The following is a 23,189-nucleotide window of genomic DNA, read 5'->3' as shown; positions in this document are numbered from 1 at the left end:
AAATTATAGTCATACTCATGTCATCCTCATTGATTAAGTTCGTCCGGGTCGTTTTAAAATATTATGACTACTTTTATGTAATACTATTTACGTCACCAAAACCTCACTTCCTGGCTAATGCAAGACGTAAAACTTTAGACAAACCACGGGCGGTAATTCGTAAAGCCCCAAATCGCATATTTATGGCCCTCACCTTCGGTTCGGGTCACAAACACCTGCGATCTGAAGCATTCACGAATTCACCTCCCGAGGTATGTAATGTACTATTACATATTATATGTAGGAAATTAATTTTAACTTATAAAAGTATTATCAGTATTACCTATATTGCAGTCTCATCGCTCCAATATTTTATTTAAGTACCTAGAGGCTAGAATAAAATATTGTTGCGATATAAGAATTATACTAGTTATTATTTATTTTATGAATTAAATTAATGAGGATGAGTATGAATGACTTTAATTTTAAATTAACAACGACTCCATAGCTCACTTTAGTCTTGCCGTGCTAAAAATACTCCGAAGTCTGTTCATTAAAATTTGAGTGAAAATAACCTTCATCATTATAAAATACCTAAAGTCTATTTTTTAAAAATAGACTTTACCTACCTTACCTACACAAATACTCATTTTATTTTTATTTTATTTTATTTATTTAGGATTACCAACAGATAATACATCTAACATGCTATGAATCTATTCAACAATCATGACTGATGCTTACCTAATTATAGGTATAACCACAACTTATATTTTAAATGTCTTGCACCTGTGTACACATGCAGTAGGTAAACTTAAACTTGCCTATGGTTATATGAGTACCGGTACATTACATTGACTTTACTAATGCTAGTACTTGACAAACTAGGATGATGTTAAATAGTCGATAACAATTATTAACTACATATACTTATTTAAAGTTATATGGAGCCTGTGCGGAAAGAGAAGAGTCGTAGAATGTATTGGATTCCATACATTTCACGACTCGTATCTTATGGCATCTGTGAGCCTCATGATACTTTAAGACCCGAAAAATCCCATTGAAACACTTTTAAGGATATATCTTACAATGGGATTTTCATGGTGTTGGCGCCTGTCTGTCTCTTCCAAGTGTGTGTTCCTCTGGCGTACGTTTTTTATGCCGACAGTCAGGCGCTCCTTTATGTGCATGACTGGCGTTTATCAAATTGATGATAACTTTGAATTACTTTTAATCAGAATTGAAGGAGAAATTAAGTAAAATGGGCAGTGAATATTGAATAATGAAAAAATAGTGTAAGAAAAAAATGGGATTGAATCAGGTTTGTTTTAAAATCGAACGAAACAAAACAAGTGTTGCACTTGTTTTGTTTCGTTCGTTTCCTTGAATAATTTTACGGTTTAGACTCACTTGTTTTAAGTCACTCGCGCGACATGTAAGTGCAACTCCGTTTCAATCCAACTTAATGACGACTATAAGTTTAAGACCATGGTCCAGGAGTTAAGACGCATGGTTAATTTGCTTTTAAGCTTTTTTTCTAAAATTAGCTTGGATAATATAATAACTTTCTCAGTGGTTGTACGCTTTCGGATGCACTAGTTTAACGCCAAGGGAACTGCAAATTAGTCTCGCTCCCAAGCTGTCAAATAACCATTTTTGTTATTTTATAAACTACTGATATTAATATTAAGATCGGTGTCAATAATGTTCATCGCTACTTAATGACGCAAAGGCACGGGGTAGAATAGTAAACACTAATCAGTAAGACATATCCTATCACGACCGGGTAAGACGTGGACGCCCTTATTCCAGTCATGTGACGGACGTTGATTAATACGGTTGGCAAGGTCCACAGTAAATGTGATAACAGTACCTACTACACACAACTTTGGGAACAATTCAAATTATTTTATTAAATATTCTAATTTGATTTTTTTTAAGTAGTCACACTACTATATATAAATTGTAAACTGAAATAGATGTCATATCCGGCCTTCACCACTCTTCTTTAATATATGACATCTATTTTAGTTTATAGTACCTACTACAGTTCCCTCATACGATACGGCGGTTGTAGCTGCCACTTGGGCTGTTCCCTGTAACTAGTTTGCCTTACGTGGCATGGCATCTTACGTCCTATACTACATAATAATATAATGTATACAAACATACCCAGTGCAGGATTTAAAAACCAGCTGAGTTACTACTACAATGGAAACTTTCCCTTAAGCTACGAATATTTTTGAGCAGAAGAAACGGGAAGATGTGCGTCGCGAGTTGCTTTGAGAGCGGATGCATTGGCGGCAAGCGAAGCGGAGTTACCTTGCTTGTACATATTGAAGAACAGACCAGAAGGCGTGTGCAAACTGTAATAATAATAATAAAATAAGTTTATGAAGTACAGCCACCTGCAATAATATGTTACACAATGAAGGCCTCTAAAATATCCGGCACGATCTTATTTGTAGAGCCATAAGAGCATGTCACATATTTTTTCGAGGTGCCGGGGGGGGGGGAGGTGCTGGTTGCTGCTGTTAGGGCTGAACAACTGGAGCCTGGCTCCCGCGGGCCGGATTGGAACGCTGTCGGCGGGCCAGATTGGAACGCTTCGCGGGCCAGGGTTTGGAGAGCCCTGATCTACTCTAATAATGCGCGCGAATAAAAACTAAACAATGCGGGATTATTCTACTGCGGCTTCCTTCACTAAAGGCAGCTGTCGGTAATTAGGCCTAGATAACGACTCATATCTATTGAATCAGGGAGCTTAAGTAAATGTTGCCGTAGGTATTATACAACCACAGATTAGTACCTCATCCTCCTTTAGTTTTTACCTTGCAGAAACAAACTTTGATGTATGGAACATAAAGTTCATTTTCAATTAGGCAGGCGAGGTGTTATAGAGCTACACGGTATAAGCAAATAGCTCAATTCGATTGAATGCAATTGTAGGTGTAGTTAACTAATTGCTTATGAAAACAGATCGTTATCGGCCTGCAACCTCTCAAATGAACTTGTTGGACATTAGGTCTTAGGTAAGACATAAGATCTAGGTAAAGTTTGACATTGTAATAAAGGGGTTTTTTTTAGCTTTAAGTTTGCATGCCATATTTTGGCTAAACATGTGATACTAAATTAATTTACTTTTGTCATCTGTATGCAATTACCATGTTTAAGCAAATAAATATTTCTATTTCTATTTCTATTTCTATTTCTATTTCTGGTTAAGTCAATTTAGAACGTAGAAAATACGGGTTGAGTCTTTAAAATTTAAACACTTTAATGGGTAAAGACTGAACATAGACTTTTATTTTAAAATCAAGCGAAATTATCGATATCGAGATACAGTAATTCGCCAGTAACTGGCCACCCTAAACTAAAAATGAATTCTATTCACCTATAAATATAATTAATTTTAGTATAAGTAAGGTTTCAATAAAGGCCAGCCTCAATAACTAGCCACTTTATGCTAAAATGAATTCTGTTTTAGGGTGCTGTTTGCTGGCCAGTTACTGGCGAATTACCCTAATAGAGATTAATTTAGTTTTGGATAAAGACGGTTGTTTTGTTTCGTCGTATGGAAGTAAAACAAGATCCGAATTTACTGTTTTTTTTTTTCGCAATCTAGTCCGAATAGTAGGTTATTTATAATAAAAAGTAGATTCATCAACCCACAGAAGAATTAAAGTAGGTTAGAGTACACTTGCACTAACAACTAAGTAGTTAAGACAAAGAACTACCAACTTCCGTGGCAATCAGAAACGAGAGGGTTGAATCCAACTTTATGCCAGTATTTTTCTCAGTGGATTCTTTATTGAATACCTATTCTTTTACCTGGTCCTAGCAAGCTAGTGCTTGCTTTGTTAAATAGGTACCTCCCAGTATCGTTTAGAAACAATTTATAAAATATTTTGTCAAGAAAAGAATATCATATTCGCGATGCTTCATAATATATGTACTAATATTCAATTACAAGTGAAGATCTTGTCAACGTAGCTCCAATTTCTAGCACTCGAACCAAATAATATATTCTTTCAGGGTTCGGCTCCAAACCGTTATCGTAATCGACAAAAAAAATATCTAAATTTTTTTGCCACGCAATACGAGTATAGAAAGAACTCAATACCGTAGTAACTAAGAGATCATTAGGTTTTAAGTAAAGTGGCATATGACTACGGCTAATAAGCTATTCTCGGAATACATTTGTAAAGAAGCGGGAAATTTTACCAAAATTCCATTCGGAACATTTTAATTTCCAATGAAAAATCCAAAACCCGATAATGATTTTCAATAATTAAAGAAAGTACGCAGGCTTCTTAAAATACCCCTTTCGCGTTACTTTTAACAACAACAAACACTGATTATGAATTCCAAAAAGTTCAATAAGTTAAAAGTTGACGCTGTTGGTCTTTATAATACGCTTTTCTTTTGTTTGTACTAATTTAAAAAGATCAATACGGAGACAAAAACCTTTAATTTTAAAATGGTGACATTGTTTGACGTCGTTGACTTTAATTCAATTATTCAAATTCATGACAAATTTATAGACGCTGCTTGATTGTTATAGCTTTGATCAATCACTGCTGGGTTTTAAATTCCTTTCGTACCAAACCCTCTAATCTAATGAAATAAAAAACTAATATCTACAGAAACTATACGCCAATCGCTAAAAATCTTGCTCTGAATAATATGACATATAAAACATATTTCATCTGGAATTGTCATATAAAAAATATTCTGTATTTATGACCTTTTAATATATTGCGTGCCAAGAAAATTTAAAATTATAAGCTTTGCTGTCAAACTGCATGGTTTTTATGGGTACTTCCATACTACACTTTGTATAAGGTACATAAATCTGTATTCCTACCTTCAATACTAGGACACAAAGTTGAGAGTTCTTAGGGAGTACTTTCTATTGGGTCTACTCTCTAGAGAACTTGATTAGTCCAAGTAAATTTAGGACGTGATTTCAAAACACATAAGAAACACAGGGCGTTGAGAGGGCTTGTGGGCCTGTGGGCCTACGAATTGACTGATTATTAGACATCCAGCCAAAGGGGAACTACCCCAATTTTAGAAAACCTGTTATAATATTGTTTTAAAATTACAGGTAGATCATAAGATCATATTTAAGAAACAAGTAATATTCATGTAATTATTTTGTAACCATGATACAAACATACGTGATATGCTAAAAAACTCAAAATCAATAAAAAAAAATTACATCCGTTCCCGAAAATAATTATGAAATACCAATTCTGTATAAAATCAGATCGTAGTTAATAGCAGTGTTTTACCTACCAATAAAACACTTATTAAGCGAAATACCTTATTCGAAGCATATTAATTATATATTTGAGAGTGGCAACATTGATTGCTATGACGTTACGGCTGCTGAATAGTTGCAATTCCCACTCCTTTTACCCCCTCCCTAAATTTCCGTTTTTACCTGCTTGCCACCAGGGGCTCTGGCTTGCCTTCATTGAATCTCAAATTTAATTATTTATTAATATTATGATTAATTTATTTATTGCAATGTTCCACATAAACAGCAATTCGGGTAATTGTGTAGGTTTACTGATGTTTTTTATATTATGGACTGCAGTGAAGTGAAAGTGAAAATAGAATGGTGTTTCAACTATAAAAATAAGATTTTAAGATGTCAGTGGATCATTGCAATCTACCGCCAGGCCGGCCTAAAAGTATATGCTTCGAATAAGGTATTTCGCTTAATAAGTGTTTTATTGGTAGGTAAAACACTGCTATTAAGCTTCTTACCGTTATTCGAAGCATATTAATTATATATTTGAGATCTGTCTGTGACCGCCTGGTGGCCAGATGCCAATGTGAATCAGATAAGTAATATAATGTGTACGATTCGTGGGAAAGTGCCCTCAGCTATAATCGTGAACATTATAAACAGGATTTCCAATGGGAAAAAGGGTTGGATAGTGTGATGTGAGAAAACACAAAGATACCGATCGTCATAAACAATTGTTTATTTAACCATAATAGTTTCACTTAATCTATAGATGCTAAAGTAAATCATACATTTCATTAACTATATGCTACACTGGTTTATTCTAATTTCCTTGTTAGTAGTGTTCAACTACAATTAACATAACACATCATAAAGTATACTTGTAAATGATCCTTACTAGCAGGTAAGTACCTATGAAACATTTTAGGTTATAATCAGCTGCAAGTGACACACTGTAATACATCTGTAATAGTACATACTGTAGTAGTGTTTAACTACAAATAACATAACACATTAGTCATAACGTTTACTTATAATTGATTCTTACTAGCAGGTAAGTATTGTAATCAGCTGCAAGTGACAAATGAGTAATTTAAATAAAATAAAATTTAATAACACCTACATTTATTTGTTTTATTTACTTCTCGTGTATCTCAAAGGCAAGTACATAAGGTAAATATCACCAATCACTAAGTATATAGCAAATTTCTTAATTCTTAATTATCAAATAGGGGCAAAACAATTTGTTATCGACGATGCAGCTGCTAGAGGTCTAATCTCTCTACGGTAAAAGTTAAGGAATGTGTTCTGTGAGCGCCAGTTACCGCGAGCTAAGATATCGTCTAAAGGAAAGTCCTGTACCCAATTTTTAGAAGCCACTGCGGGGCGCACGCTGCCGGGGCTTGCCTGGATGCCTGCGTCTAGCAGTACTTTTTTAATCCAGTTCGCGATAACTGTACGCGAAGCAGACTTAGGAGTCCCAGAAACTGTAATAAACAGATTATTAGATTTACATTTGTTACGTCTGTCGGCTGACAATGAAATTACTTTTTTGATCCAAAACACTGGGTCTAGGTTCTTACATTCACTGTTTTGAAATAAGCGCCAGCCTGATTGTCTATTTGAAACGGAGTCTGTCTTTGATCCAAAAATCGGCCAAAATGTTATTAAATTCTCAGATACGATACAATTATCGCTATTTATAGATAATAATGTGAGGTCATGTACTCTGCGTCCTGAGCACAATAAGAGCAAAATCGCAGCTCGCTTCGTACATTCATAAAAGCTATTTTCATCTATTGTACTGTTTTTCAGCCAATTTATAAGAATTTCTGTATCCCAAATAGGGACTTGTCCGCCTTTGGAGCTTTAATGGAAATAGCTTTTAGTGCATGTCTTACCAGGGCATGAGAACTTAAATTTACCTGGTTATCAGGGTCAGTCAAGGTGGCAATTGCTGATTTATGCACTAAGATCGTAGAGTAAGATAAACCGACTTTTTGATGCAAATCTATCAAGAATCTGGCAAAGTCTGCTGCCGATGGTTTTAATGTATCGACTTTATTGTCCTGGGTCCATGAACACCACCTTTTCCAAGCTGGTTGATATGTTTTTCGGGAGGATTCCCGCCAGCTAGATAGCAACAAATCCTTTTGTTCTTGGGACCAATTATTCACACTTTTCGCCCACCCCCACATTTCCATACTTCCAGGGTCATCGAATGGACCTGGGGCGGTGGTCGGCCCGTGGTCGTGTCTACTAATACTTGATCGAGAGCGAGTATTGTAAACGGCGGGGCTAGGGCTCGGTTTTTGAGATCTGGTCTCCAAAATGTTTTCGGCCACCGTGGGGCTACAATTAAGTATATTCCTCTGGCCGTGTTCAGGTGGGCTAGCACCTGGGGTATTAGAAGTGGTGGTGGGAACACCCATGCTAGTTGGTAGCACCACGTTCGGCTGAATGCATTGTGGAATTTGGCTAGAAGATCTGTCGCGTCGATCGAGACGTAGCTGGGGACCACATGCGCTGTCGCGGAGGCGAATAAGTCTATAGTCGGGGTGCCCCACTTTGAAAATATCTTCTTCGTTTTCATGGGCAGGAGATGCCACTCTGGAATGAGCGACAGGCGAGACAGGCGATCTGCTTCGCAATTGTACTTCCCGGGGAGATAATGAATTTGAACGTGAATATTGTATAGGTCTAGAAGGTGAAAAATCTGGTAGCATATATTCATCAGGGGTAATGATCGGGTTCCTCCTTCGTGTTTGAGGAAGGCGACCACTGATCGGTTGTCGCTCTGAATCATCACTGATGAATTTGCTAGGTAATAACCGCAACGTTTTAGCGCGTAAAGCACTGCCAGCATTTCCCTCTGGTTTGAATGGAGACTGGCTTCGGCTCTGGTCCAATGACCCCATAACTTTATATTGTTCAGTTGAGCTCCCCATGCTAGCGATGATGCGTCTGTCACCAAGTAATGACGAACCGGGGGATAATGGATCATAGATTTGTTTTCGACCTCGCTTAGCCACCAATACAGTTCGTCCTGGGCTTCTTGAGGAATCGGAAGCCGGCGGTAAGAGGGCTGGTAAAGAAGGCTTTGACAAAACTTTAATAGGGCTCTGTGGTTCAAGCGGCCTCGTGGTACAGGGAAGCTTGCAAAGTTGAGGGAGCCTACTATACTTTGAACCTCTTCTAGGCAGGCTGAGCTGTGCTTTAGTAGTTTTAGTACTTTTTGCCTCAGAGCAGTGCATTTCTTCGCCGGAAGGAATTTCATGTTCGAATGTGGGTCCCAGCATATTCCGAGATATTCTAAAACCCTTTGAGGGGTTAATATGGATTTGGCTCGATTTATTTTCCACCCTAACTGTTCTAAGGTCTGTGTCGCTTCTAAAGCCTGATTTGCTAAGACCCGGGGGTTTTGGTTCGCAAGAAGGAAATCGTCTAAGTAGACTAAAATCCGAAATCCTCTTTCCCGTAGGATTTGGGCAACCCAGTTGGTCAGGGAGGCAAACATTTTTGGAGCGCAAGCGATGCCGAACGGCAGGCAGGTCATTTGCATTAATTGACCTTTGAAAATCAATCTTAGAAACCGTTTTTGGTTCGTTGCGACTGGCAGGTGGAAATAGGCATCCGAGAGGTCTATTTTTATCAGCCAATCTGAAGGCTGTAGGAATGCCGGGATTGCATGCATGTTTGGTAACTTGAATTTCAGCTATGGTAAGTACTGATTCAGCCTTTTTAAATTGAAAATTGGCCGGAATGTGCCATCGCTTTTGGGGGTCAAGAACATAGGGGAGACGAAACTGAGACCTGAGCTCGCATGTTCTAGCACTCCCATCTTTAGTAGCTTTTGTATAGCTTCTTGCATTTGGGGCGAGTAAGGGGTTTGAAATTTTAGGTTGGGCATTGCCAGCGGGGGCGGTATGTAAAAGGGGATTTGAAACCCTTGTATTAATTTTATTAATTTTGAAGGGGCGTTTAATAGCTTCCAGTTTTCCACAAATTCCTTTAACTGCCCCGCCCGAAAACTTATCGAGTCAGAATTTCCGTTTTGAATTATAGTCCCTGCGCGGGACGTACTGGCCCCCTTGTTTTTGGTTTCGGGCACCTTGCTGGTATGCATACGGGCCCTGTGACCTCGATCCGTTGCCACGTTGGCGCGGGGCCTTCCCTTGACTTCCCACAAATGTGCCTGGTCTTGGTTGGCGAAAAGGGCCGCGCCAAGCCATAGGTGCAAAATTATAGTTGCCTTGCGCAGGCACAGGTAAGAAAGGTCTAGGCATGGTCATGAGCAAGCCTGAAGGGTCGTAAGCGCCCTGCGCGGGTGCTTTTTGAGTGTTATTAGCCTGATTTAAGCCTGCTTGCGCAGCAGGTTTGTTTTGGGTTGGCGGTCGGACCAACCAGAAACATTTAGCTACTCCACCTTGTTTTTCAATAGCTGAAGAGAGCGGTTCTTTTTGAAAAATGAATTGAGGGCTTGGGGGGATCTTTCTTAAGGATTCTTTGAAAAATTTATCTTTTACAGATCGGAGAATACTGTCCCGTCTTTGCTGTATAAGGTCAGCACGGTGACCACACGCTAATTGCAAAACATCGTTTGAAATCTTTTGGAAAGAGCCCTCTATAAACAGTTCTTTAATTTTATTTTGCAAAGACTCGGGATTAAGTTCTGTAGTGGTTCTAGCCCACGTAACTAAGGAATCAAAGCAAGATTCGGCAGTTTCGCCTTGTTTTATCAAGGCTTGCGTGATGGCCGCAAAACCACGCTCAAGGACGCTCAAGTTCGAAAACTTATCAAAAGGCTTCAATTCATCATTTGTTTCTAATTCTGTAAAGGCTGGTTGAGAGCAATAAAGTTTCTGTACCTCAGAATATCTAACGCTTGACCAGTTTTCTGAATCAAAGTGTTGAACAGCCGTTAAGAGGTCAACGTGAGCGGGCAAAGACTTTGGTACAGGCGGTTCTTTTAAAACCGTATTGAATGCTAACTTTAATGCAGCTACATCCTTATTAGGAACCGGGGCTTCGGTTTCTTCCGCTTCATATAATTCGCCGCTCACGTTACCCTCAATTTCATCACCTTCAATAAAAGATGGGTCTGCGGGACCCGGTGATTGAAATTGCAGCATATTGCTGATGCAATTTTGGATGTCACTGACCTGGTTTGCCAATTGCTGTATGACAACGTTACTTCGCTGTCGCTTACGTTTCGGTCCTGATTTGGTTTTCTTTGCTTTCCTTTTATAAGCCCGACGAGAAGGACGTGATGGTCCTAAAGGAAGCGGCTGTTGAGATGATGGCCCCGGAATCGGCTCCAATGACTGCCCCGGAGTGGGTGCAACCTCGTCAGAGTCGGAAGATGAGCTAGTACTAGACGTACTAGAGTCCGACATCGTTCTGCAAAATAAATTAGTATTATACACTTGTATTTAAAAACACCACTTTTTCGAACGGTAAAACCGTTAGTTATTTTTAAATTTAAATAAATCAGCTTGACTTACAAATGTCTTCAATTTGTAAGCACGACCGTACCGTTTCGCATTCAAGATGCCAATGAAGGCAAGCCAGAGCCCCTGGTGGCAAGCAGGTAAAAACGGAAATTTAGGGAGGGGGTAAAAGGAGTGGGAATTGCAACTATTCAGCAGCCGTAACGTCATAGCAATCAATGTTGCCACTCTCAAATATATAATTAATATGCTTCGAATAACGGTAAGAAGCTTAATAGGATTAATAAATAATGTAGGTAATTAATTAACGCGGAAAAGTAAATATATTTTATAAGCTTTATGAACATCACACCGGACAAAGACAAAGGATAAATCGAAACTCTCCTTCCATTGAGCCACTCATAACCTGCGCTGCGTCGCTGTGAGTAATGCTAAAAGTTGGACATTAAAATGAACCTGTCCATATTTCGGCGAGGCATTAATTTCATGGTTTAGTACAATTCGGGATTCGAAAAGTTGAAGCTGCCAATAATATTTTATGCGGGGGAAGCGTATTTATTACAAATTATTGATTATGAGTACTTTTAATGAACTAGCGACCCGCCCCGGCTTCGTACGGGTTAACAAATTATACATAAACCTTCCTCTTGAATCACTCTATCTATTAAAAAAAAACCGCATCAAAATCCGTTGTGTAGTTTTAAAGATCTAAGCATACAGACAGACAGACAGACAGACAGGGAAGCGACTTTGTTTTATACTATGTAGTGATAGTGATGATAGATACTGTGGCAAATGTATTCAGTGATTTTAGTGAGTATTTATAAAGGTAATTAAAAGTATATAATGCGATTAATCGTTGTTTGTGTACTGTGATGAATTATTACTCTAATGACAACATGGATAAAGTATTAGGGGTCCGGAAGATTTTTCCTGCTGGGAGTGTTCAACCATCTTTTAGAATTTTATAGAAATTTGCGCGAATAAAAATAGTGTCCAGGAGGCCAATTCGAATGTACAATTTGACATAGTGCCGTACATGTATTGGCGCGAGTGAGATTCACGGGCGAATGAGTACAAAATGACATCGTTTAATTATCATTTTGATGTCGAAAGTAAGTTCGAATTGTTCTACAGGATTCTAACCTATGACCAACGGCTACATGATGATGTTGTATAAGTGGGTATACATCTTGCATGCCAGCTACTGGTGAAATGTGTGCTTCACTTATAACTGTTGACCATCTATTGTACCATGTTTTAAGCAAAATAAATGATTTATGATTTACACTGGCAAAGTTACTATCACCTTCAACATAATTATAAGGTTTCGTTCATTAGGTATTTCGTCTAAAGGTTATTTGAAGTTAGGTACCTACATATTATCGGCAGATATTTTAAAACTACGGTTTTTGAACATAGGCATTTCAACATTAGGTACCTTAATCGATATAAGGTCTAGACCTATATCGCATATGCATACATAGATATGCAACCCATTGAATGTGTGGATCAATGTTTCTCAATGATCATAATTTACAATCAGAATTCTGCTCTACCCTGAGACCATATAAATCTTTCTCAGCTTCCGACATAAATCTACCATCATATTGCATAATGAATTTAAATCGTAATCACCGGGGCTGTGGGATGTTAAATTAATAACTGTTTTATGCAAATCAGTACGGATATGATGGTCGTTCTTGTCTACGTGACAGCGTGATAAAACGGTGTCCGTCACTTTCTTTCCCACGGTGTTAAACAGTGACAGTTATTTTATCACGTGGATAAAGATGGATAAAGCTATCCATAATAGGCTGGCAGCTCTTAGCCGGCGTTAGGGGAGTCATATGGGACATTAATTAGATTTTAGGCAGCCGTGCAAATCTGAGAGGTCATACCCAAATACAGTTTTCCATTTACTTACTTTGCATGTAAAAAGTCTTTCCTGTTTCCATCTCAGGGAATGTTAGCAATATAAGTTTAAACGTCGTTGTAGATAGCAACTTCATCAAAATAATTTGTAAACAAGATCTTATGAGGCTCCCCTGATCTATTTAGTATATTTGGATTCTACATGGACCTTACACAGCACAGCACACCTATAGGTAGTATGTATTTAAAATTTAAGTATTTACTTAAGTCTCTCTAAGTGTGTGTATCTTTGTGAAAAAAGACCATATCAACTCTTTCTTATTTTAATACATAACGTGAATATGAGTACTTAATAGCTGGGGAAAATATAATGGCTGATGTAGTAAAAACATAAATTCTCCTCTAGACAACCTTTGTAGTAAATTAAGGTACTTATCTTTTCCTTTGATATTCGGTCACTAAACCGGGCAGAAAATTATGAACTAGGATTCGTTATTATTCTTATCGACTGATCAATAAATACGTGCAGGGTGGCTTGATATAAGAGATTAATCAGTAGGTATCTACATTTAGTTCAGCTGAATGACGAAGAAATACAGGGTGGTCCAAACCTTGACGTCCAAAAATTGTTTTTAGATTCCTCACGTCGTGGGCTATCAGAATTATTCAGAATATACCCCATGTAGGTTAGCCGATTTTTCGTAGTTTTCGAGTTATGATTTTTTAAACTTTTAACTTTTGTTATGAAATTCCGGGGTTCCCATACAGAGTGGCTAAAAAATAACTACATTCCCGTTGCCAGGGAGGTTTTGGGATTATACTGAGCAACTTTTACTATGAGACCAACCCCAAAATCGCGAATGTATGGGAATCCCGGAATTTCATAACAAAAGTTAAAAGTTTAAAAAATCATAACTCGAAAACTACGAAAAATCGGCTAACATACATGGGGTATATTCTGATAGTACACGACGTGAGGAATCTAAAAAAAATTTTTGGTCGTCAAGGTTTGGACCACCCTGTATATACTTTCATCTTAAGGTCACCCGGGGCGAAAGCAACTAAAAAAATAGTATAATAATTATTGCCGCCCTCTACCATGAGCTATATAATTAGAAGGGTTATTAAAATAAATGTACTTAATTGCTCACATTTCAATGAACGGTTTCAACTTTAATTACACTACAAACAAGCTTAGGTTTTTCAATAATTAATTTTATTGTGCCACGAGAGCAGTAATAGTTACATTGACCCCACCTTGAGGTTAATGTGACTATTACTTATAACATTATTGTAATCAGTAACTAAACGTTGGGGGTAAGAGTACACGTTTATTCACGCAACACCTATCCGAAAATGGTATCTAGTCGCAAAGAATAGTGCTCAGTCTCCAGCAAATTCATTTTTTCATTTTTATGGGGTAAATGCAACTACCTATCATCCATAGTGGCTAGTGTTGGTATACTACTTATCGATAAATCTTCATATGACTTCAGTATTCGTTGAAATCATTAAGCTATGCAGCTTGAGTTTTTATTGTAATTTGAATTGTTTACTGTTAATAGCTCAAAGATGACAAGAAAACAGTGTTTTAAGTACGAGCTCTTTTATAAAGCCTTGTGTGAAATGCTAAGAAACATACGCATTCGTCAATCTGATACCTAAGGTAAAGAAGAAAAAACAGATTTATTTCTTAAATTGGACATTTATTAAATAATCAACATAATAAAAACAGTTTCTATTTTTTTTCTTACAAACTAAAGGAAACATCTGTATTCAACAGTAAAATAACAAGTACTTACTTACGAAAACAATCCAAATAAAACTTTGCACCTTTGCGAAACAAATATGTAAACTTTTCTTTTATTTATTAACTAGCTAATTAAATAGGTTCTTAGGTAGTTTTTAACCGACGAAAAAAACGGAGGAGGTTCTCAAGTCGACGCGTTAATTTTTTTTTTATGTACGACCACGCATAACTTTTGACAGAGTAGTTCGATTTTGATAATTATTTTTTTATTGGAAAGGGTATACCCCGAAGTTGGCCCCTTATAAATTTGGAAAAAAAATCCAACCTTAAGGGTAGGAAAATAGGGGATGATTGATTTTTCACTCACCGATTGTAACTTTTTACAGAGTAGTCCGATTTTTTTCATTCATGTGTCGCGCTCTTAACAATGCGTTAAAATTAAAACTAAAAATGGAAAAATAAAAACTTTTACAAAAAAACCGACTTCAAAAAGGATGAAGCATTTCTTTCGTGTAAAATTTTTCTTTTTTTCTTTTATAGTTTCGAACCATCTGATTTTTTTTTATTAATTTTGAGCATACACTGTTTCTTGTTTAAGCTACTCATTTGTCATTTGTTATAAAAGTCTTACATGCTTCGCACCAATGGGGACTATCGTTCATGTTATTGGACCTCACGCGACTCTAGCGCCTCTAGTGGCAAATTCACACGCGATAGCCCCCATTGCAGATCTTAAATAGTCACGAAAATATGCGAAATTCATTTATCGAAATATCGACACGGAACATCACTAGCAAATGGCACTTTTCATACAAAAACTATGGGGCTATTGCAACTGTCAAAATAGTTGCAATAACCCATGTGCACGAAAAGTTGAGGTTAATGTAACTATATCAATAAAATATTAATTGCAAGACCTACAGTTGAAATAAATATACCAAATGCACTTACGTTTTATATTTTCTTTAGGATGAACGTTACGTTTTGCACAAAACGGTTTGAAATATTATTTTTGGCACAAAACGTAACACACCACAATGCAAAGCGTTGCTTCAAAATGGCGGTTGATAAAATTTGCTCTGTCGGTACAACAGTGAGCGATTTAGGAGCGTCATCTGTGTTTTATTTTATAAAGCAATTATTTTTCTACCCTCCAACACATGGCGATTTTTATAAAAACCATTAGATTGAGAGAAACTTCAATTAGTTACCTTAGCCTCATAGTTGCTTTCGCCCCGGGTGACCTTATGCATAACCCGACAGATTTTAAAGGTGTTACTATGATGCAATTCACCCTACTCATTCGAGTAACGTAGTGAGAGCGCCAATAGTCTAAATCTGTAATTATGCTTTTCACCTTAGTTAAACACTAGTTCCATTTGGAATACGAGGAAATCAAATAATTAGTGACACCTTAAACACCTTTGCGAAATCAGTATATTCTCATAGTTACTCTTTCATGATAGGTAATTCACGTATTATACTCGTACTTGCCTATTTCAAGAGTGTCACAAGAGACCACACCCAAGAAGAATGAAAAGGATAGGTACTAGCTCGTGTATGACGGGTATCAAACGACGTTTTCTTTTTAATTTTGGAAAAAAAACACAATATCACCTAACCTGACCTGTCAAAAATATGTCGTTAAAGTATTAGCGGCTATGCATTGTTCTTTACGACTTAGGGACTCACGGCAGCTCTTCGGTCACCAGTTACGTCAACCTGAATTAGTCTTCAAATTTTAACCTAAGGGCATATAAAACCATAGTTTCAATATTAACTGTCTTGAATCACTGCTTGACACTGACCTCAACCGTCCAGGCAAAGAGGGCAATTTCAATACATCTATTGTTTCTCAAGAGCCATACGTGGCGCCCTTGGCTGTGCAAATTCACAAGTCTTCCGATGTATAGAATTTAGTCCAACATAGTAAAAAGAAGTTCAAAAATACCCTGCTATTTATTTTTCATTATATAAACTCGTAAAGGCCCTCTTTATTCTTCAAAAACGAATGAGATAGTTGCATTTTATCCATAAGAGTGGCAAAGTATTTTGATGCTTTTGAATTGTTAGTTGGTCTATTTTAATAATAAATATGTAATATCGTTAATTTGAGTATGGTAATGTAGGTATCTAATATTTTCCTTGCGTTGCTGCGTTGAAAATTGTTGTATTTCTCTCAGTGCATGGCAACGTTTGTTTAACCCTCGTGCCTTGAAACACTCGGATCGCACAAGATTCCACTTTTCGAACCACTCGCTACTATTGTGGTTTAACAGTAGGTACCAGATAATATTAGCACGGCGGAATCTTAGTTTGCTTTATTTAAGATAATAATTGAAATGATTACCTAATGGATATTCAATTTACGGTTACACGTGCCACGACTGGATGTAGAGTCAGCAAAACTTTTTACTGTGCACCCCCTGTCAAGCTAATATCTTAATATCTTTGCTGAATGTACAGAAAATGTTCAGAGACTGTAATGCGGTTCTTTGATCTTTTATATTTCTTTACGTTATATTCAATGCTAAGTAAACCAACGCTTTGTAGACCTGCTAAAATAAGCAATTATTTTGGCAGAAGTTGTTCATATTTTTATTTTTTTAAGCAACAGCAGGAAACAGTTATTTAGGCCACCTTACAACTGCATCATCAGATCATCTACTTAAGCACATTGTATACCAAAGGTCAGGCAATTTATCCGAACAACAGGCCGCATTCTACCGGTAAGTACCTATTAGTTCAAAGTTAACCTTGCAAGATGTTACGATCATTAATCGAATGTAGGAACGTAAACGGAGTGAAGCTATGTAAAAGCTTGTAAAAACACTCGTTAAGCTTGGAATTTAATGATAAAATACTTTTCTGAGACCGCATTCGTAAGAGATGAGCGCTACACGGAGACAAAACATGTAATGAGCTCGAATGTAATATACACCTGCTGCTGGGAAAATACTCGTGACCTGACTTAAACCTTTATGGCGTTATTCATAAACGGCTGCTAACTTGATCAGTTGATGATCGTCGTTTGTCCCTATCTGTCGTTATGCCATAGAGAGGGACAAACCACCATCATCAGCTGATTAACTTAGCAGACGTTTATGAATAACCGTAATTAGTCCGTATCGGCAATGTACTTGCCATCATACTTGAAACAAAAACGCAACTCTACAATAAGAATTACGTGAACTTGACATCGAATATCTAGACAGGAATGTCAAAAGGTTAAAGGTTAAGATGTAAAATAAAAAAATTTGGTGTTAATTTCTAAATAAAAATCTTTTGTCTGGCCACCTCAAGCATGGCAATATTAGAAACTTTAAGGTCTTAAAGCTTAAGAATAAAAAGGCTACGGGCTGTTGGAAGTGCCAATTGGTAAGTGGTTTAACATTGTGGACGTAGATATCTTAGACAAGGTCTGTAATCAGCTTAGCGCGACGAATAGAACTTTGGGTCCGATTCGGATTTTGTAATAGATATATCTATAAGATAGATAGATAGATAGATCTTCTTGCCATCCAGCGGGGCAATGCGGCCAGCCTTCTGGGTACCCTACCGAGCGACCACGACCTAGGCCAAATTTTTTATTTATAAGTTTTTAGATATCTTTTAGATATCACCAAGATACGATAACGATATTTTTAGGATCTAACTTGACATTTGCTGTCAAATTTGACATTTGCGCGATTCTGGAGATACTCTTGAACGATTTCCACAAGATATGACTTAGAGATCCAATTCACATCTAATAGATATATAACTCTATCTAACGTAAAAGTGACATTGGTTGCCCGAATTGAGCTGCAAAAGAGATCTAGTAGAAATCTAAACTATAACGTATCTAGAATGGATCTAGTACGTGTCGTCTCTTGTGAATATCTTGAAGTTCGAATACGGCAGTTTATCCCGCGAAAGGCGTTCCGTGGGGAGTGCCGAATGTTTCAGCGGCGTTTCAGACTTCAGTCCTCATTCAGACACGGCCTCGACAGGAGGTGTGCGCCGCGCTTCTGCGCAAGTCACTTCGCTACGAGCGAAAATAAGCACACCCATGAACCGGGAAAATACAAATTTCATAGTGATGACGCTTATAGATGAGTTTGTAGACTGAACTTAAAAAGTCGGTCTTGGTTTTGATTGTATGTGTATGTGTGCGACAGTTAAAATTATTGTTGACATTGTTTGCCGTGTGGGTAAGTGAAGTGATGCTACAGAATACGGTTTCATTTTTCCGTCTCTCAAACACGTTTTGCAACACATGAGTGACATTTGCTTAATGAATGTAGGCGACTATGAACAACATGACAAAATTATTTATAAAATGGTCAGTGTTCGTCTCGTCCGAGAGATAAAGAAGTAAAAGTTTTCCTTTGGAACTTCCATTTTGTATATTCTCCCTCGGGTTTCGCCCCCGAATAATTTGTCAACGTAATGTTAACAAACTCTGAAATAACCCTACATCGACAGCGAGATTTTCGGGTACATATTTCACTTCGGTCACAATGAAGCCATTTGTCAGCAAGGCTTTTAATTTACTGCTCAAATTACTCTTTTATTCATTACCGTAATTTAACGCTTTGTAAAGCTGCCCTTTCTTTAAAGGAATGTCGTAACTGTTTCTTTTTAATAATTCTTTTCGGTCTGAAGACTTAATCTTTAAACAAATTGTACGGGTGGGACGTTGCGAAACTTAATTCATTAAATACAATACTTTTTGCTTTGTTATTTATATTAAAGCAAATTAATAGCATATTTAACTTAAAATAAAAAAAACTACTACACAAAACTCAAGGATTATTACATCTCGATTATATTTCAAATAAAATAAAAATAACTAGCCTGGCATCATTGAGTAATTATTTAATTTCAGAAAACTTAGCGTATAGTGTATGGTATGTTCATTCTGTCTGTTATTCCTGAGTTTATGGATGTTTTCTATATCCCTATTTGAGTGAGTAGGTATGAATTTATCTATTTGTGAATATATAACATATCGTCGCCTAATACCCACAAGCTTTGTTTAGTTTGGGGCTAGGTCGATCTATATAAGATTGTTCCCAAATATTTATTTATGTATTAGTATTTGTGTAATGTGTAAATATATATTTCATGATCCCTATCGGGTCCGCCCTTTTAGTGGACTTAATAAGGATGCCAAGTAAAAGCAGAAGTAAATTCTTGGTTAATAAATCGTTTTGTACAAGATTTTAGGAAGGTGTAGGTAATTAATTTCATATGTATTTTAAATATGTTTCTTTAAACTGGGCAATTTCGAATGAAAGTGTATTACATTGAATTCCTTTTAGTCATGTAGTTTTCATAAAATTGTACTCATTTCAAGTCCAAGTCAATCTTAAGGTGGTAAGACGATATAGGTACTCGTATGTTGAAATGTTATATTTTTTCAGATTATAGGTATACTTACTATGTAGATGTAGATTAAGTACAATTCAGATATAACTAACGAGTATAAATAAAGAGTGACTAAACTAAACTAACTACTACGATAAAGATATTATGTAAAGTATTTTAGGGTTCGTAATTTGTGCTTTATTTAAATGGGACAGTTATAACATCTACAACATCTCGTGGCATGAAAAAAAAATAGTCTTCGGCGATTCGGCGCCCTTACCTAACATTTTTATTAATTACGATAAAACGTGACGTAATTTCAACTTCGGAGCAAATGGATTACAATCATGAAATAGAACACCAAATGCGGCTCGCCGTGCTATTTTAATAAAACATTTTTAATTTCAGAAAGGTTATTCAGAAGTGAGGGCAGTTAAATTGTAATAAAAGTGCGAGAACATCCCTCACCCCTTATTGAAATTGCGCGCAACTGCTGTACCACAAGCTGTCATGGCTATTTTGTTTAATATAGATAGCGTCGTAACATTTTAAAGTTTATATTAAACTAACATAACATTCCGATTCAGACTGCACAGCAATACTGCACGAACGCTGCAGCAATGCTGCTGAAACGTTGGTGCAGAACGTTGGTGATAGTATAGGTACATTACGGCACAAGTGCGAAAAGTAGGAAATAAAAGTGGCGATAATTTGAAACACGACTTTACAGACGGCCCTTTAAATTTTTGACATAAGTAGGCACGTATTGTCCTTAAGCCCACCCTAGGGCGGTAAAGTAGCAACATAATGTACTGTAAAATACTCCAAAATATGGAGTTTGATTTAGTGTAAATAACTGAAATAATTTTATTTCAGTTGCTTTTGTAATTATCGGATGAATGCACTTAATTACCTTTGTTGGATGAAAGAACACGTCCGCATGTCGGATACGATATTACTTATATACAGGATGATTTTGTTTCCGTAAAATAATACTCTGGGATGTCTGATGTCGGTGTCTGATGAGGTGTACCTACGTCATGAGGCCAAACCCGGGTGCGCAAAAAGTAAATCATCTACATTTCGAAAATCAAATTACATGTATGTTTCTAAGGAACAGCGATTTTATTTTTCGCTATTTCGAGGTTGGTCTTACATTAAAAGTTGAGTATATTGAGTTGAGGACAGGCCATATGATGAGAGAAACCTTGGATAAGTGGACAAGAGACCTTGTAGAGTGGTGCCCTAGATATAATAAAAGAAAGAGTGGCCCACAAAAGTTTAGATGGTCGAATGATTTAACAAGAATAGGAGGTAAATGGATGCAAACAGCAAAAGAAAGAAACAAATGGAAAGCTATGGAGGAGGCCTACGTCAAAGGACGAGTTGAAGCTAAAGTTGATAAATCAAATTAATATATGTTATGTACCAGCTTCAATAATAAAGGCTAATTACAATTACAATTACAATTACCTACCTTCATATTCATATCATCTGTCAGGGTACGGCCCAGACAAATCAAAATCACATGTATAAATATGCCTATAATAAGACGGAGGTGTATGCACAAACAAATTATTACCTAACATGATTTCAATCTTAGAGCATAATAGCTCGGGCGAGAGGCAAGTTTGTATCATATATTATGTTTTTAAATACGAATATGTCACTCGGATCCTTCTGTTGGTATTGTACGATTTCGGATCCATAAATCACATTTTGGATATGATAAATGGCGGTCAAAACGTTAGTTACCGTTTTGTATTAGAAGTAGTGAGTTTAAAAAGGATCTACATATGTAAATATGTTTACCATTACGAGTATGTACTTAATAGAAAATTACATGTCGGACGCCTAAGCCCGGTCTAGCGTGGCGTCAGTCATCCTTTAAGGTTTATATGCGTAAAAGACAAATAAGAAGAAATTATGACGCTTACGTAACTTAACGGAACACTAAAAAGAAGAAAGACAATAAAAGGCCGGCAACAAATCACAGCTGAGGATGCGTAAACACGCTCCGCTTGCTCGCGCACAGTTCACCAAAGCACAGTGCAGACATTTTATTATACACAGTTTTTATTTTTCATTACGTAACTTTAAAGACAACCAATGTAGACAGATCATTTTATGAAGAATATATTGTTCATTGGTAGTTTGGTTTTAACTTTTAACGTCAACTATTACTACTATTACTCTAAACAAGACTTTTCACGAGTAGTATAATATTGCAGCTGCGCCCCTAATACATGCATACTTCCTCTTTTTTTTCAATAAATATTGAATAAATAGGTACCGCCGCCAACTCGGCCTGTTGTATAATGATCTTTGGGATCTAAGACGGAACCTTGCCTAGAAGAAAATGATTCAATCACTATATAAAGACACCCAGATCATAAATGTAAAAAGATAAATAGATAATAATACCGCTTTTAAAATCACCTCTTAACACATGGTATTTGGACGACGGGACCTTGGGAGGGAGACCAGATACCGTAAAGCAAGACTTGGATTTTCTTCTTCCCCGTCTTAAGGAAATGGGTCTGGAGGTGAACGCGACAAAATGTGAATTTTTCTGCTGCAGCCCAACTTCTTCTTCTTCCTTGTATTCTTTTCAGACTCTGCTTCCTGGTCTCAAAGAACTTTCACGTACCACGTTTTACCTTCTGGGCTGTCCAATATTCCCAGACGCCATCCCGGATGCAATAGAGACCAGGAGACGGCTCCTTCTGCGCGCCCGAGAGCGCCTCAATAATATAGGTACCCACGTCGCCCTTGTTCTGCTTAGAATGTGTTTTGCGGTTCCAAAAATAACGTACCTTTTAAGAACCACCCCGACGTGGTTGTGTCCTGATGAGGTGTCTTCTTTTGACAACACCTTAAAGGATACAACAGAAACCATTTTAAATGTGTCCCTTTCTGATGACCAGTGGACCCAAGCTTCTCTGCCTGTACGTCATGGTGGCCTGGGATTACGGCGCGCGGGGGACGTAGGCCTGCCAGCCTTCCTAGCGTCAGCGCATGGGGTCGTTGACCTTGTCTCTAAAATGTTACATTCCCATGGAGACAGGGCTACAATTCCCTTTGTTAGCGATGCGCTGGCAATATGGTCAGTTCGTTACCCAACTGCGACTGTGCCTGAGGCTCCGCAAGTGCAGAGAGCCTGGGATGACACGGGAGCCAGAAACACACTTGCCCGTCTCTTGAGTGCTGCTACGGGTGTGGATTTGGCAAGACTCCGGTCGGTGTCAAAAGTAGAAGCGGGAGCGTGGTTACAGGTATTGCCTTCCCCTCATCTGGGAACACTCCTTGACAGTGATTCAATGCGTGTGGCTGTAGCTCTCCGCCTGGGCTGCGATGTTTGTATACCTCACCAATGCATCTGCGGCGCCACGGTGGAAGCTAATGGCCATCACGCTTTGAGCTGCTGTCGCTGTTCAGGGAGATTTCCCAGACACCACGCGCTTAACGACATCGTCCGGAGGGCCCTTATATCCGCGAATATACCGTGCGTTCTGGAACCACC

General features: G+C 37.5%; 2 protein-coding genes across 2 annotated transcripts in view; both read left to right on the top strand.

Annotated features, from left to right (window-relative positions):
* LOC134651423 (circadian clock-controlled protein daywake-like) overlaps positions 1-23,189 on the top strand; it is a 360,230-nt gene that overhangs the window by 8,997 nt on the left and 328,044 nt on the right. The gene's annotated exons all lie outside the window — the stretch shown is intronic.
* LOC134651358 (trace amine-associated receptor 8b) overlaps positions 18,224-23,189 on the top strand; it is a 61,798-nt gene continuing 56,832 nt past the window's right edge. The window contains exon 1 of the mRNA XM_063506438.1: positions 18,224-18,507. The gene's annotated coding sequence lies outside the window, so the exon portion shown is untranslated. The remainder of the gene's footprint in view (positions 18,508-23,189) is intronic.

Source organism: Cydia amplana, chromosome 10, assembly GCF_948474715.1.
Source record: "Cydia amplana chromosome 10, ilCydAmpl1.1, whole genome shotgun sequence".
Classification (NCBI taxonomy): Eukaryota; Metazoa; Arthropoda; class Insecta; order Lepidoptera; family Tortricidae; genus Cydia; species Cydia amplana.
This window is presented reverse-complemented; position numbering and strand designations above follow the sequence as displayed.